This window comes from Apium graveolens, chromosome 11 (assembly GCF_009905375.1).
Source record: "Apium graveolens cultivar Ventura chromosome 11, ASM990537v1, whole genome shotgun sequence".
Classification (NCBI taxonomy): domain Eukaryota; kingdom Viridiplantae; phylum Streptophyta; class Magnoliopsida; order Apiales; family Apiaceae; genus Apium; species Apium graveolens.
Genome location: NC_133657.1, coordinates 154,052,011 through 154,066,225, shown reverse-complemented (window position 1 = coordinate 154,066,225; position 14,215 = coordinate 154,052,011). Strand labels below are relative to the sequence as shown.

Genomic DNA, 14,215 nt, shown 5'->3' with positions numbered 1-14,215 from the left:
AGGGCCTAGCTTGGGCCTCCTTGGGCCTAAGCTTAAAGTCCATGGTTCCCCTGTTTTTCTGGGCAGAAAACACCCTGACTTGAATTAACTTGTGACACATGGTTCTAACTCATATCCTATATCCTATGAACTATGGTTGGAAAAACTTCTCTGACACTCCCTCTAACTAAGGCCCAACAGGGCCTAATGAGGGCCTACCCATGACATGGTCAAAACTTCCTATTTCTAAGTTGCAACAAAACTGTCCCCTGTTGGACAGATTTTGTGATTCCACTTGTGCACCTAACCAAATGACTTGTAAACCTCCAACCAACACCTAAAACCTTTCATATACTCCTAATGCTAGCTTCTGGTGGCTTGGGTCTTAAAGTGCACATCAATGACATGGTCAAAACTCACTCTAAACCTCAGGGTACTAAACTGATTTTCTGCAGAAACTAAAACTCTCCTTTCTCCAAGGTTTTTACTTGACAAACTCAACCACCAACAACCCAAATACCCAAACCAAGACTTAAACATGGTGATCTACTGAACCAACTTCCTTTCACTCAAAATAATCTTGGTGGAGATCATCCTTACCTAAGGTGCAACATGGCAAAACAAAGAAAATCACATTTCACAACTTACAAGCAATCAAGTTTTTGAAAATAACAAGTTATGTATTTTTTTATAAAATATATACACGAATTATTACCATACATCAAGGAGCACTAATCAAGATTAACACCTTATCCCTACTGAAATTAAAGCTTACTAACAAAATCTTTCCAAATGATCAAAATCTCAACATTCCAAGAGAAATCCACATGCATGCATAACTTCGAGTTTTACAAACCAAAACCACATATTTTCTAAATATAATCTATTATGAAATTGACATGCAAGCCTAGCGTAAGCTATATCTAGATGATCACTTAGCATGCAAAGAGTTTCATCAAGTTTTCACTACAAAATTCATGTCATTACCACATAAACATACAAGAATTGAACAAAGCAACAAGAATGATCTCAAGGACCATTCATTCGGCTCCCTTAAGGTCATGGCCGAATGAAATGGAAGGGAAATGGTCATTCAACATCAAGAGTTTCCTTCTCAAGACTTGGCACTTCACCATTCCTTGTAGTCCTCTCAAAAACAACCTTAAATCCATAAGAATCAATGTTGTACTTTGAGTTTCAACTAAAACCTTGACATGCAAACTTAAAACTTAAACTTTTTACTCAAAACTCTTTGAAGTATATATGATCATGATATGGGAAGTAGTATTTACTTGTATAGAAGGTGAGAGCTTGAATGAGGAATGAAGAAAAGGGGAGGGGGTTGGTTCTCGGCTAAACCCCGAGAGGAGAGGGGGAGGGCCGAGAGTGAGAGGGAGGAGGGAGGGAGGGAGGGAGGTGTGGGTGGAGTGTGAAATGATCATGACACTTTGTTTGTTTTATGGTTTTTGATTTGACAAAATATGAGTGGAAATGAGAATTGACAAGAATAACCTTCCAATTATACTTAGATCATTTTGCATGCAAGGACAAAGAAGGAATTTGGCTAGTAAAATGAGAGTTAGTGGAGTTAGAATTGTCTCTTTAGCCCTTTAAATTGAATAGAAAAGGATTTGCATGCAAGGGCAACCATGTAATTTGATAATTAATAAGCAACTTATTTTCAAAGATTTATTTTTATATAATAAAAAAAAAGTTCAAAAATTATAAAATTTATACCATAAAATAATTTGGATTTTTAGAGATTTTATAAAACCACTTTCAAGATTTATGAACAAAATATCTTTTAAAAGAAAATTTCTCCAAGGCTTAGAATATTCCTTATAAATCAAAAATAAAGGAAATAAATAAACTTTTACATTGAAAAATCATGTACTACACATAAAAATTTTACAATGCAAAAATTCTCACTAACACATCGTGAAATCATTGATCATATTTACTTTCGACTTTAATATTATACCAAAACCACAAATAATATTACACGAAAATGTCGATCATAACAATATTAGACTTCGTATAAATAACAAAACCACACAATCTAAAATCTATTTGCAATTTTTTGGTGAAAGTCCCGCGCAACAGATTCTAATACTTCTAACCTTAACTTATTTTCCTCACTCAATTCATATTCTTCGCCATATTTTCATGGAAGTTCTAGAGTTCGAGGTATCATTATTTAAGCACGTTAGCGACCCTAAGAAAAACTAAATTCATGATTCTACTTTTAAAAAAACTAGTTCTTCGGTGTTGCCGTTAATTCAAATCAATTCAATCATGCAACACCTATTGCATCGTAATTGATAAGACACGAAGTGCTGTGTCCTTTTACTTGCAAGCAATAAGAACACAACTGTGAGGACCAGATTACACTACATGTGTTTAAACTAGTTACAGAAATTTTGAATTTTCTGGGTTCCACCAAAATAAAAGGTAAAAAGAATAGTGCAAACACTTTTAATGTAAAATTATTGTTATTGTTTGGAGAGAACTCGCTCGCCAATTCCCTACACTATGATTGATAGCCTTTATGCATTCAAGCTGACTCCTCAATTCCGATATGCTAAGGAGCACAAGTGTATACTCAAATTATAAGTCCCACAACATATTTTAATAAATCAGTTGTCTTTTCCGATCGCGAATTATTGGACAATAAGACTTCATACACCGCAAAGGGGTATATCATACAGTTAACTTGCATAAAATTTAACAGACATTGCATAGTTCATCAAACGTATGTCAACAAAGTGATCTCCGTACCTGTTTCGCAAACACAGACACAACTTAAACTTCTAGGAAGTAGGCCTCCACCAACCGGTTCCTCATTCCCATCCCCAAACGGTCTTGGTCTCAACTCCTAAAGTTAGAAGAGTAATTAAATCTTTCCTCCAGAAGCAATCCTATCCTGCATATAAAGATTGAAATTTCAAAAGAAGGTCGTTGCTTTGTCACACAAACATCCGTCTAATCTTCATAACTATCAATATTATAGTCATGTTATATATTTCAGTTTAATAAGAGGATTTAAACTTCTTGCACTTTAGCTAACTTTGTACCCTCGACGGATCAACCCTCGTCCTTTCGTGTTAATTTTGAGGGTCAAATAATTCATGCAATTACTTGTACACACTCCTAAGATTACTATTTAATAATTTTTTCTCTTGCCGTTATCTATTTAGGAACCACCTCAAGGCACTCCGTGGTGGAGGTAGGTCATGCCATCCTTAAAACAAAGTCATGTAGGTAATTAAGGCATACCTTTCTCGGCCTTTTGGCTAAGATCAATTGTAGTATCTGTTCTTACCAGTTTAATATCTGATATGTGGACCATTGGTTCGCACGATATTAATTCAATTTTTTTAACGGGGAAGGTCTAGCACAATAGCTAGCTATTATGGTCTTCATGTGTCACTCAAGTGTTGCACTAGTGCTCGGGCCTGGCACAACCCTCCAAAGCATAAACTAAATATTTTATCATGTTTTTAATGCTTGGACGTCAACTATTAACAACCAGGGGTTTTAGAAATCCACACTAAGTTATAAAATGTGGCCAGGTTCTGAAATTACCTCTATTTCTACAATCACGTGCATAAAATATACCTCATTCTTTTCGGCACTGCCGCTGCCATCAATTGCTTAATGCCCGCTGCCATCAATCGCTTAATTCCCGCTGCCATCAATCGCTTAATTCCCGCTGCCATCAATCGCTTAATTCCCGCTGCCATCAATCGCAACTCCCGTCATTGGCCAAACTATAAATATAAGCCAAAAGATTCAATGACTCAAGTTTATCGTTTAGATATTCTGTGCATATATTGAAAAATCGCACCAAGCAGATGCCGCTACCCTTTGGATTTAAATAAAAAATACATCATCCCACTTTTTACTATTAAGTTAATTTTATCGCAAATCTTACAAACCACAATTCAAATTAATTTGTAGTAAATATCACGCGTTTCAACCATTTCAACCAGAGAGTGATGTTTCTCACAAAGCTTGCCACATCGACTAGTTTATGTAAAATTATTCGGACAATGTTATAAATAGAGACATATGGCCTACATGACAACATACTTACCTCGATGGGGTCTATGGATGATCATTAAGGTCCTTGGCCTAAGTGACTCCATTGCACTTTGGATGGGTGCTTCTCTAAGGTCTACCCGAAGTGGTGGAGCCTACATCATAATTTGTGTCAGGGGGCTTGTGTCCGCGCAGCCCCCGCAATTCTAATATATAATATTACACTTCGTATTAATAACAAAACCATGCACTCTTAACATCTATTTGCAAATTTTTGGTTAAAGTCCCGCACAGCAGAGTCTAATATTTATCACCTCAACTTATTTTCCTCATTCATATTCATCGCCATAATTTCATTTAAGTTCTAGAATTCGAGGTATCGTTATTTAAGCACGTTACCGACCCTAAGGAAAACTAAATTCATGACTCTAAGCTTAAAAAATCTAGTTCTTCGGTGTTGTCGTTAATTCAAATCAATTCATTCATGGGACACCTATTGCATCGTAATTGATAAGACACGAAGTGATGTGTCCTTTTACTTGCAAGCAACAAGAACACAACTGCAAGGACCAGATTACATTACATGTGTTTAAACTAGTTACAGAAATTTTGATTTTTCGGGGTTCCACCAAAATAAAAGGTAAACAGAATAGTGAAAACAGTTTTAATGTAAAATTATTATTATTGTTTGGAGAGAGAGAGAATATGAGAACGGAATGAGCATATACACTGAACCCCGCCGTTTAAGTACTCGCTCGATTTTTCACTACACTACAATTGATGTCCTTATGCATTCAAGCTGACTCCTCAATTCTGGTATGCTAAGGAGCTCAAGTGTATCGTCAAATTATAAGTTCCACCCCATATTTTAATTAATCAGTTGTCGTTTCCAAACGCGAATTAGTGAACACTAAGATTTCATACACCATGAAGGGGTATATCAAACAGTTAACTTGCATAAAATTTAACAGACATTGCCTGGTACATCAATCATATGTCAAGAAGTGATCTCCGTACCTGTTTCGCAAACACAACTTAAACTTCTAGGAGGTAGGCCTGCACCAACCGGTTCTTCATTCCCATCCCCAAACTGTCCCTGGTCTTAACTCCTAAAGTAATTAGATCTTTCCTCCAGAAGCATATAAAGATTGAAATTTGAGAAGAAGGTCGTTGCTTTGTCATAAAACACAAACATCTGTCTAATCTTCATAACTATCAATATTATAGTCCTGTTAAATATTTCAGTTTTATAAAAGGATTTAAACTTCTTGCACTTTAGCTAACTTTGTACCCTCGACGGATCAAACCTCGTCCTTTTGTTTTAATTTTGAGGGTTAACTAATTCATGCAATTACTTGTATTAATAACAAAACCGAGCACTCTAAAATCTGGTTGCAATTTTTTGGTGGAAGTCCGGGCAGCAGAGTCTATATATCTATAACCTCAAGGTATTTCCTCATTCATATTCTTCAACATAATTTTATGGAAGTTCTAGAATTCGAGGTATCATTATTTAAGCAGGCTACTGACCCAAAGGAAAACCTAGTTCCAGACTCCAAGCTTAAAAAAAAAACTGGTTCTTCGGTGTTTCCCTTAATTAAAATCAAATCATTCATACGACACCTAGTGCAACGTATTTGTTAAGACAGTGGTAAGCCCTTTTAATTGCAAGCAATAAAAACACAACTTCTAATACCAGATTTCGTTACATGTGTTTAAACTAGTTACAGAAATTTTGAATTTTCCGGTTTCCACCAAAATAAAAGGTAAACAGAATTGTGGACAACACTTTAAACATAAAATTATTGTTATTGTTTGGAGAGAAAGAGAGAATAAAAACCAAATGAGCATGTAAACTGACCCCACCGTTTAAGTACTCGTTTGATTTTTCACTACACTACGACTGATATCCTTTATGCATTCAAGCCGACTCATCAATTCCGGTATGCTAAGGAGTTCAAGTGTATAGTCAAATTATAAGTCCCCCAACATATTTTAATTAATTAGTTGTCGTTTCCAATCGCGCAACATTGGACAATAAGACTTCGTACACCGCGAAGGGGGATATCAAACAGTTAACTTGCATAAAATTTAAAAGACATTGCATAGTACATCAAACGTATATCAAGAACTGATCTCTGTACCTGTTTCGCAAACACAGATACAACTTAAACTTCTAGGAGGTAGGCCTGCACCAACCGGTTCCTCATTCCCATCCCCAAACTGTCCCTGGTCTCAACTCCGAAAGTTAAAAGAGTAATGAGATCTTTCCTCCAGTAGCGAAGAAGCGATGCTGCATATAAAGATTGAAACCTATTTGTTAATACACGAAGTGATGTGTCCTTTTCTTGCAAAAATAAGAACACAGCTGCTAAGACCAGATTACATGTGTTTTAACTAGTTACAAAAATTTTGCATTTTCCTGTTTCCACTAAAATAAAAGGTAAATAGAACTGTACAAACACTTTTAACGTAAAATATGTTATTGTTTGGGCAGAGAAAGAAAGAATATAAGAACCAAGTATGTACATTGAACCCTGCCATTTAAGCACTCGTTTGATTTTTCACTACAATGAGATTGATATTTTTCATATATTCAATGGTAAGAATTAACTTGTGCAAAATCTAATAGACATTGCATAGTACATCAATCGCAAGTTAAAGAAATGATCCGAGTACCTGTTTCACAAAAGCACAAGAAACAACTTCCTGGAAGTAATCTCTCTGAAGGCCTACACCAACCGATTCCTCATTCCCATCTCCAAACTGTCGCCGGTCTCAACTCCAAAAGTTACAAGATTGATGGAGATCATTTTTCATGCTGCATATGAAGACTGAAGTCAATGCTTTGTCATCAAACACAAACTAATGCCCAATCCCCATAATAATCAAAATTTCTTTCTAAAATCGACTCTAGTAGAGTTAACAACCGAAAGAGTATAATAGCAAAATAGATAAAGACTTTGAGTACAGATATGAATTCCATGATGTTAAGAGAAATCCTGTGTCATTCATTATACGACATGGAATCAATAATAGGTGGATAACTGTCAAAAAAAATCAATAGGTAACGTTTCATGCCGGAACCTAATGGTATCCAACGGTTAGAAGATGCAAAATCATTAAAAGTGATAAGCACAACGTAATCTTATGGTAAGGTAGAACCCCGGTATTTTAAATGATTTCCAATTGCAATTTTATATAAAAACAGGTCCATGGAAGAAACTAAAATTGCAACTGAACCAAGGGAACTTATGTTCCAATGTTACAACCATGTAAAAATATCATTGAACTTCCAGGTCTTTAGATCTTAAATATCTTTATCTGCTAGTTCATAAAACAGAATGCGTATAGTACTTTATTTTGTTCTCCATACCTGCTTTTCGGGGTAATATAATTCAACTTCTTGGGTTCACACAATCCAGTATATCCATCATTGCTTCCTATATTTTACTTATCTCGAGCATGACCCTAAAAAAGTTGAATACCAACAGAATACATTGCTGAAAACTGAAGGAAAACCACCTAGACAGAAACTTTGAGTACAGAGATGAACTCCTTGATGTTAACAGTGTAATTCACAACACCGCATGAGATCAGGACGACATGTGAATACATTTTACACCCCACTTGATGGTATCAAACTGTTAAAATATTCAAAATCATCAAAGTGATTAACAAGAATGCGTTTTGATGAAAAGCATGCCAAAGCTCGCAAATGTGTTTTTGCAGTAGCAATTTGCAATCATAATCCACAATTTCAAGTTCGTTAAACAAAGGAGTGAAAAGCTCACTTCAATTTCTTGAAATTCGGACCAGTTGAAAAGTAGGAAATAAGTAGGCAAGATTAATTCGCCTTCCTTAATTTGTAAGAAAAATATAAAAGAACGATCATTAAGAGTCAACAGAAGAGTAATAAGAAACAAACACAGAATAAGATTCCCCATTGCAAAGCATGAATTTAAATTGAGCTCATCGAAGTCTTAAAGATTTAGTTTCGTGTTGGACCGGGACATAAACATTAGCAGTCAAATAGAGTATTGCTTGACTACACTGAAAAAATGAAAAGGTTATTCTATCTCGACAGCAGCGAAGGATGAGTAGCTGTAGACTAAAGTAATCAATGAATTTTAAGGACCAAGTGGAGGCAGCAATGTGGTAAAATGCTTGAACTCAACAATGGCTAGCTTCTTGCCTCCTTGCTCTACTTGCGATAATGTGAACGACTGGAGAGGCTTGTTCTAAAAGTAGAAAATATATTCAAGAAACAAAACAAGTCTAAGTTCTACCTATTACACTCTCGTATTACTAAGACAACACACACTTATACTTATGTAAGCACTTTGAACCTGATCTTCGCATTATATTACCAGATCAACATAAAAAATATACCAAATCAGCAGTGTAAAGTGTAAACCCTCCACACCCCATAATAAAGTAAGTAGGAAGTAAACATATTAAAACTGAGAGTAGCATATACAAAGGGGGTTATAGCATACAAAGAGGTAAAGATATCATGACATAAATAACTCCAAAACATTATCATAATGAATAATTACATAATCAATAAAGATCATGTTTCTTTTGTACCAAAAAGGCTATATGTGAAAAGGGAAACAAAATTTACAACTCAAATATATATATAAATACATGTATGCACCTTTGTGAAAAGTGATCGGAGAAAAACTTTGCTAACCCCTCCTGTTTCTCTCCTTTTCTTGTTGAATTCTTGCTTGTTTGAGTTTGAGAATCCCAAAAAACCCTCGGTTGGACAGTGAAACACTGTTGTGCGGGTGCAGCATGACTCTTTATTTCCATTTATAATTCCTGGTTTTTATTTAATAAGAATTTTTCGGGTAATGATTTTTAGTAATTAATTAGTTAAATTAAGTATTTTACAGCATAAGAAAAAAGAATTTACCCAAAATACTAATTTTTTAATTTTTTTGTTGCAATTTTACTATATTCTGTTTTTTTTGCAAAAATATGTAATAAACCAAAATCAACCAGATATACAATAAGTTGAATAAAGGTTTCTTGATTGATTTAAGATTGGATGTAGATGAAACTCGTAGTTGCCAAAAAACCGTATTTTTGCAAAAAAAAAAAATTGAAAAATAGTATTTTTACAAATTAAAATTTTTTTTTACAATTTTTTTTAAAAATGACAGTATTTTTGCAAAAATATTTTTAGACTTGGGTATTTTTCAGAAAAGCAAATTGAAATCAACCAAAAATACTAACTTTTTTAAATTTTATTGCGATTTTACTATCTTCTGATTTTTTTTGTAAAAAAACGAAATCAACCAAAATCAAGCAGACATACAACTAGTTAAATTATTATTTTTTTTTGGTTTCATGAGATTCGAGTTGGAGAAATTCGTCAAAAATTTCACCTTGTTGAATCAAATTGTAAAAAACCATATTTTGGCCAAAAAAAATTGAAAGATAGTATTTTTGCAAATAAAAAAGTATTTTTGCAATGTTTTAAAAAAATGATAGAATTTTTGCAAAAAAAAAAACTAACCTTAGGTATTTTTCAAAAAACCCTTTTATTTTTATGAATGATCACTTTTATTATTTTATTTTATTTTGTCAACAGAGTTCGTTTAAAATTAAATAAAATTTTCTTTCAATTTTAAGTCACTTATAAGTTTTGGTAAAGCATAAAAATTTAGCTTGTTAAAAACTAGATTAAAACATTCTTTCAACTTTTAAGTCATTTATAAATTTTGGTGAAGTGATGGAAAGCTATCACGTTAAAAATTAAATTGAAGCATTCTTTTAACTTTTAGGTCATTTATTAGTTTTGGGATTCATTAAAAGTTAGCTTGTGTAAAATTAAATTAGAATATTTCTTCAATTTATAAGTCATCTATACATTTTGGTGAAATTATAAAAAAAATAGCTTATAAGGAATATTTAAACATACTCGCATACCTCGATTCAGTAGTGTGAAAAACCAAAACGTTAGATATATTTGAGATGTAATGTCTAATATGTTTCATGTTTAGTTTTCAGATCTTAACAAACAGGAAATATCAGTACTTACTGGAATCAGTACTTACTGGAAGTTAGAACTTAAGGATATCATGACTTAGATTATCAGAAGATAAATATCAGAAGATGGATATCAGAACTTAAGTACTAGAGGACTAACAGTTAAGGAAGGAAGCTGATTTACAGGAAAGAAGATCGAGACTAATACAAAAAGAAGATATGCATGGAAAGAGTTAGAGGACTTAAAGAATTGTATAAGATATTTGATTGATATATTTTAGGAGACAGAATTATATTCCATATCAATTAGAAGTTATCTTGTAACTGTGTACTATATAAACACAGACATAGGTTTACACTATATGTGTTATCATTATCGAGAAGATCATACATCGTAACCTAGCATCTCTCGTGATATTTGTTCATCACTGAGAGAGAACAGTTCCATTGTAACAGAGTATTATATCGAATATATATGTTGTTAGTCCCTTAACAATATAGCAAGAATTACAGAAGGGGGGTTGAATAGAATTCTTTATCTTTTTCTTGAAATAAAAATGTTCAACTCGATTATAGATATGTCTGTTTTGATTAGCACAATGCGGAATATAAACTTTAATGAATCAAAACAAGAGTAATTAAAAACAAGAGTCTTTAAAAACTTTCTGGTGGATTTAAACAATTCCACCAGAGATATATATTAATATATCGAGAGAACTCTGTGTGCAGAAATGCTCACAGTTGCTTTTACAAGATAGAACAACTAAGAACACAGGAAATGCTAAAGATAGTGCTTACAAAGATTTCTCTGTGTTTGTTTCTAAGCTAACTTAGTTTTCTTAGTTAGTTTTCTATTTGCTACTCTCTTGGTTTATATATATTACCAAGATTACAAAGTCAAAAGAACTGAATAAATATAAAATCTAACAATCTTGATCTTTGCTGCTTTTCGTCCTCTATGACCCAGTTAATAGGCTTCCACAGTGTTTGTATCCAATCTCGACGGCTGTGTGTCAGCTTTCACTGTTCAACTGATGTTTGAATCTTGATATTATCATCCGTCGACTTTCTGATCATCCGTCGATGACTTACTTTGTTAGATATATTTGATAATGTCATGGCTAATATGTTTTATGTTTAGATTTCAGATCTTATTTGAACAGAACAAATCAGTACTTAACTGATCAGTACTTATACTGGACGACAGAACTTAAGGGATATCAGTACTTATGTTATCAGGAGATAAGCATCAGGAGATAGATATCAGAACTTAAGTGCTGAAGGACGATCAGATAAGAACAGTAGCTGATTAAAGTTAAGAAGATCAAGATAAACATAAGAAGAGATATGCATGAAGAAGGAATTCCGTGAAGAATGGAATACTTGGAATAGAAGATATCTGATTGATATATATTAGGAAGCAGAATTATATTCCATATCAATTAGCGATTATCTTGTAACTGTGTAGTATATAAACACAGACATAGGGTTTACACTATAAGTGTTATCATTATCGAGAATATTATTTACTGTAACCCTAGCAGCTCTCGTGATATTTTGTTCATCACTGAGAGATAACAGTTCCAGATTGTAACAGAGTTTATTGTTTCAATAAAGTTTGTTTTCTGTTACATAAGTTCTTGAAGTTTGATTTGATTGTAATAAACACTGTATTCACCCCCTCTACAGTGAAAGTGTGACCTAACAAGTGGTATCAGAGCCTTTTGTTAACACACATACAGTTAAAGATCCAAACACAATCATGTCTGACACAGAAACTCCAACTAAGCCTACCAAAACTGAGGAATCATCAAAGACATCAACTCAGAGTCGATATGAGACTATCAGAGTTCCCATATTGAGACCATCTGAATATCCCATATGGAAGGTAAGGATGACCATGTTTCTGGAAGCAACAGATCCAGAATACCTTGATAGAATCAAGGAAGGGCCTCACAAACCTACCAAGCTCGCTGTTGTAGTTGCAGGTGAAGCAGCAAAGACCGTACCAAAGGAAAAGAGTGATTACACTGCTGAAGATATAGCATCTATTGCTAAGGATGCCAAGGTACGACACTTATTGCATAGTGCCATTGATAATGTAATGTCAAACATGGTAATCAACTGCAAGACTGCTAAGGAGATATGGGATGCACTGGAGACAAGGTGTCAAGGAACTGAAACAGTTAAGAAGAACAGGAAGACAATACTCACTCAAGAGTATGAACACTTTGACTCTAGGACTAATGAGTCATTGACTGATGTATATGATAGATTTGTCAAACTCTTGAATGACTTGTCATTAGTAAATAAGGAGTATGATCTTGAAGATACAAACCTTAAATTCCTGTTAGCTCTTCCTGAATGTTGGGATTTGAAGGCAACAACAATAAGAGACAACTACAATCTTGATGAAACAACTCTTGATGAAATCTATGGAATGCTCAAGACTCATGAACTTGAGATGGAACAAAGAAGCAAGAGGAAAGGAGGAAAGTCAAGGACAGTTGCTCTCAAGGCTGAAGAGGAATCCCCCAAACCACCTTCCTCAAAGAAAGACAAGGGTAAAGCTCTTATCATAAAGTCTGATACTGAGTCATCAAGTTCTGAGAGTGATGATGACTCAGATTCTGAAAGCTTGCCTGAAACTGATGCTGATGAGGAGATGATGAAGCTGTGTGCTCTTATGGTGAAAGGAATCACAAAGATTGCATACATGAAGTTCAGGAAGGGAAAGAAGTTTTCCAGAAAAGGCATAAGTTCTGATAAAAAGAATTTCAGAAGATCTGAAGGAAGAGGAGGAAAGTCTGACAGAGGAGATTACGCTAATGTTAAATGTTATAATTGTGGTGAGAAAGGCCACATATCTCCTGATTGCAAGAAGACCAAGAGTGACAAAGGCAAAGCTCTTGTCATGAAGCAGAAAAGCTGGACAGACACCTCAGACTCTGAAAGTGAGGAGAACTATGCATTGATAGCAAATACTGATAAATCAAGTTCTGAGAGCAGTTCTGAAGCTGCTGAAACAAAGGTACCTCAGACTACTTATGCTTTTTATACTGATGATATTAATGAGTTGAGAAGATATCTTAAAACCATGTTTGTTAGTTATAGAGATCAAACTTTAACATGTGAAAGATTAACTTCTGAAAATCTTGCTTTTAGGAAAAGAAATGATTTCTTAGAAAAAGAGTTAGTCATGTTCCATCAAACTCAGCAGGATAGAGATGATGCTTTTTATGTTAGGGATGAAGTGCTAAAAATGAATGAATCTCTAAAAACTGAGTTAGAAAAGGAGAGAGAGATTATCAGAACTTGGACTAACTCTGGCAAAACAACTCAAAATTTGCTAAGCAGTGGAAACTGGAAAGAGGGCTTAGGTTATGGAGAAAATAAAAATGAAAAAGGAACTGTAGAAATTAAGCCTGTTGATAAGCAAAAGCTGAAGTTAAAACCTGTTAAGTTTGTAACTGAAAAATCTGAAAATGAGAAATCAGAAGTTAAAAAGGAATTAGCTTCTGACAAACTAAAACAGGAAAAGACAGCTGAAGCTAACATAGGCTTAATGACAAAGAAGCAGCTTAAGCATAAGCTGAAAGATGTTAAGAATGCAAACAAGGTAAAATCACCTAGGAAAAACAGGAATGGAAAGGAAGGTGTGAATAAAAGCAATAACTATAAATCTGTTCCTGATGCTCCTAAGAAAGCATGTCATAACTGTGGAAGTTCTAACCATCTGGCTTCTTTTTGCAGGAAAAATAAGAATATTAACTCCTTATCTTCAAAATCAGGAGTTAAGAGTCAGTCTGTTAGATATAAACCACAAAATCCTTGTTTTCATTGTGGTAGTTTATGGCATTCCATTTATACTTGTAAGGAATATCATAGTTTGTACTATGATTATTATCAAATAAAACCTTCTTTAAAGAAAGTTTCTGTTGTTCCTTCTAGTGTAAGTTCTGATTCAAAGTCTGGTAGTATAAGTTCTGATAAGAAAACTGTTAACATAAAATCTGATGCTAAATCCGCTGCATATGTTAACAAACCTAAAAAGGCCAAAGGATCCAAGCAAGTCTGGGTCCTTAAAACTAATAATTAGTGGTCTTTTTGATTGCAGGGCAACAGGAAAAATATTTTAGTTCTGGACAGTGGATGTTCAGGACATATGACTGGAAATAAGGCCCTGCTATCAGAC

The 14,215-nt window shown here is 34.1% G+C and overlaps 2 non-coding genes across 2 annotated transcripts; both read left to right on the top strand.

Moving 5' to 3' along the window:
* The first annotated feature begins 3,251 nt into the window (after window positions 1-3,251).
* On the top strand, window positions 3,252-3,448 carry LOC141699382 (U2 spliceosomal RNA). Its single transcript, XR_012565850.1, has one exon. It is a non-coding gene; the product is annotated as a U2 spliceosomal RNA (small nuclear RNA).
* A 619-nt stretch (window positions 3,449-4,067) lies between these two features.
* Window positions 4,068-4,222, top strand: LOC141698993 (U1 spliceosomal RNA). The gene has a single exon (XR_012565486.1). It is a non-coding gene; the product is annotated as a U1 spliceosomal RNA (small nuclear RNA).
* The last annotated feature ends 9,993 nt before the right edge of the window (window positions 4,223-14,215 follow it).